This window comes from Megascapheus bottae, chromosome X (genome assembly GCF_031878675.1).
Source record: "Megascapheus bottae isolate mThoBot1 chromosome X, mThoBot2.hap1, whole genome shotgun sequence".
Taxonomy (NCBI): domain Eukaryota; kingdom Metazoa; phylum Chordata; class Mammalia; order Rodentia; family Geomyidae; genus Megascapheus; species Megascapheus bottae.
The window spans coordinates 82,571,479-82,575,254 of record NC_143547.1 but is presented as its reverse complement, the minus strand read 5'-3'; the positions used below and the strand labels follow the sequence as shown (position 1 = coordinate 82,575,254).

General features: G+C 38.6%; 1 pseudogene; it reads right to left on the bottom strand.

The window, feature by feature from the left end:
• Positions 1 to 815: 815 nt before the first annotated feature.
• Positions 816 to 3,002, bottom strand: LOC150041462 (deoxynucleotidyltransferase terminal-interacting protein 2-like; annotated as a pseudogene).
• Positions 3,003 to 3,776: the final 774 nt, after the last annotated feature.

Sequence of the window (3,776 nt, the reverse complement as noted above, 5' to 3'; positions counted from 1 at the left end):
TGCTCTTCAGTGTTATTTTTTTTCAGCCTAGGAACTATTTATGACTAAACTAAGAACAAATACAGCTCAAGGTGGTTACAAAGGAACAAAGAAAAGGAAAAATAGTTATGAGGAAAAGCCCACCTCACAAAAGCCCAGAATCAATTCTGACATCAATCAGTGAAAAGTCACAAAATCATCAACTTCGGAGGCCATAGAGATTAGCAACACATAGACTTCCATTATCTTGATAACTGGTATAACCAGGTTACTTGGCAGAAACTTGAAGGCTAAAAAGTCAACTACTCACTGGATCTGAAAATACCAAGTGCCTGAAATAGGTTAACAAGATTGGCACCTATCTTCATATTGCATCTATCCCCTTTGCTGTCATAACATCTGGTTGTAGTCCTCAACGGTGAGAGTGGCCATGTTGTTTTAGAAGTGGCTTGTGTGAAACAAGAAAACTTGTTGGAGGATACTATTTCTTAAGGGGGACAGGGAATGATAGAGGGGGTGATACTGACTGGATACATTGTAAACATGTGAAGAGTAATAATGAAATCTCCTCTGTAAAAAAAAGCAAATGAGTTGCTCAGTACTTGCCTCCCATAGACAACACCCTGTATTTAGTCCCCAGTACTATACAAAGTTTGTCATACTTTTTGAATATTGACACCCCTCCTTCCCCACAAAAAAAGAGAAGAAAAAAATTGTTCAAGATTATAATATGGGCTTATTTCCAAATAATTCCCTTTACAGATCGTCTGTATTAAATTATGTGATATTGTTTTAAAAATATATTTAGCAAGTAAAGAGAAATGTACAATATTGTATTTTGCTTGATGAATCTTAATTGTGAAATTTCTTCTTCTTTCGGAACCCTCTTCCTGCTGCATTTGCTGTCTTTTCAGCCATGATCTCCGAATACTTCCTTCAGTTATATCTTCTGAACTCAGAATCAGCCAGCAGTTCTTCCACAATAGTTCTTTTCCTTTGCTTCTTGGGAACTCTTGAGTGGTAGAAATCAGCTGAATTGTCAACAATGGTTCCAATCTGGAAGTACTTAGGGAAGCCATCTCTATCATTTTTCTAATAAAATCTTTTTGGGTCCATGCTTGCTCTCATCTTCAGTGCTTTGAGGTCATTTTTCAGTTCCTCTGTTAGTTCAGGAGCTTTCATACCAAACCAGCCATCGTCGGCTGTTTTTTGTCGCTCTTTCCTATGCTTCTTTTGAAGTTGATGCTTTGATTCTCTATAGGGTGCGACACAATGCTTTGAAGAAGCTCATTTTTCTTTTTCTCCTTGGTCTGTGTTAGAGTTCTCTTGGACTTTAGTTTGTCTGCATTGAAGTTAATATACAGACCACCCATTTGCTTGATACTCAGTCCAGTATCTATGCTGGTACTTGTCAACCTCAGGAGTTTAGACTTTGTGTTATTTAGCAAATCTTCCTCATCACTAAATTCATCATCCTCCTTATTTTCATCATTCCCTGATGATTCGTCACTGTTTTCATCCTCTTCCTGTTCCTCTTTTTCTTCCTCAGTAGCAACCTCACTTGCCTTGTCTTCTTCTTCCAAGTAAAACTTTTTATCTGCACTTATTCCAGGAGTGGTGTCAATTACAAACAAAGCATTATCACATGACTCATTTTTTGATTCTCTACTGGGCGATTCCTTTTGGCCACTATTATTAATAAAACACACAGTGTCCTCTTCATTGTCATTGCTTTCAGATTGCTGACTTTCATCACTGCTGAGAACTAGTAAGACAGAATCCCCTATATTTGGAGATGTGTTTAGCTCAGAGTTATATAGTGTGGTTTCACACTCAAAATCAACATCCCTTTCACTATTCTTATCTTCATTGACATCTACATCTGTCATCTCTTCATCTTCACTACTACCAACATCTACACCTATAAATTCTTCATCGTTACTATTACCACCAAGATGAATGAATGTTGTCAAGTCGTTTGCTTTTATGTTGCCCTTTATTCCTTCATTCCATCTGTCCACTTTCACAACTGCAAACTTCTGAGCTAATGATTTCATTATAGCCTCACAATTTAGATCTGAGGTCTTTGCTGTGGTTCTGTTTGGGGTTGAATGTGTTTGAGAACTTAACTGCTAGAGGTTAGTTTTCGAAGACCAGAAAGGCTCTTCATCTGAGAATTTTTCTGGTTAATTTCTTTTTCATCATCTATTACTATTACGTCTGCTTCATTCAAATTCTTACAATTCTTTCTTATTTCTTGAAGAGATGCAACATCTGTCTGTTTTTCTTCTGTTATATTATAGAAAGCTGACTTAGGTATTTGGGAAAGTGTTTCTGTTGGAAACTGAGAGGTCTTGGTATCTAGATCCTCTGACTTCATAGAAGTATCCTTGATTTGTTTTTCAATTTGAGATACAGTCTTAGCATCTTTCTTCTCTATTTGTTCCTGTAAGTTCTTGTGCATATTCTTGATTGTTGTCCTTGGTGTAGTTCCAGAGAATGAGATATCTGAGCATGATTCAGCATCAGAATCAGCTCCTGCTTTTGCTTCTTGGCTTGGATGTATTCTAGACTTAGCCCTTATTTCTGTGGAGGGCACAATTCTAGAAATAGATGAAGTGTGCAATTCTGTTTCAGACACAATTTCTTCAGTAAGAGGCTCATTTATTTTCTTTCTTTTTCTAACACTAGAACTTGGAGAAGATGCAATTATGATTTGCCTTCTCCTGGTTATTCTTACAATGCGATCCTGGACCTCAAACACAGAACAGTTTGATTCCACTTCAGAGGTGTCTCCATCTGTAAACAATTCAATGATCTCTGTTTGTAAGCCTGAAGTTCTGCTCTGCCTCTTTTTAGATGAACTTTGTTTGCCAGGACTCAGTGTGGCAGCAACAGAAACGACATCATATTTAGGTTCCTTCCTGCTTTTTGCATGTGCTTGGATTTCTTCTGCAGCAGAACTCTTCTTCTGGGATCCCCGTGCTGAGGGCCTCATGCAGGGAAGACCTGGTGACGACCATGCCTCTGGATCCCGGATCTTGGGCAGCCACGGCTGGACTCTGTGCTCGTGCACAGGAAGTCCAGTATTATTTTTAAGTTCTAAAATATAGACATTGTATTTTACATTTGTGGTAAGAATGAATGCTCTTATATCTCACACTTGTGATCCTAACTACTCAGGAGGCTGTGATCGGAAAATTGTGGTTCAAAGCCAGTCCAGAGGCCTGGGAATGTGGTTAGTGTTAGAGTGCGTACCTAGTATGGATAAAGCCCTGGGTTCAATTCCTCAGTACCACATCAACAGAAAATTCAGAAATGGTGCTGTATCTCTAGTGGTAGAGGGTTAGCCTTGAGCAAAAGAAGCTCAGGGACAGTGCCCAGGTCCTGAGTTGAAGTCCCATGACTGGAAAACAAAACAACACAACAACAAATCAGCAGTTAAATTGGTGAGGAATTCATCTCAATTTTACCAGCAAAAAATGCTGTAAGTTGCACTGTGGATCTAGTGGTGAAACCGTAGTCTTGAAAGGAAAAGCTCTGGAACAGTGCCAAGAGTTCCTGGGAAAAATATAAATGAAAAAATGTTTAATTTCTTAACCTATAAAATAAATATTGATAATATATGGTGTGTAGGGACTATATTTGTGTGTATGTGTGTGTATGTGTGTTTACCTATGTGTGCCAGTATTGAAGCTTGAACTTAGGTCACTGTTGGTGAGCTGCTTTGTTCTGTACCACTTGAGCCACAGTTTCACTTACAGCTTTTTGGGGGGGAGGGAAGGAGGGTTAATTGG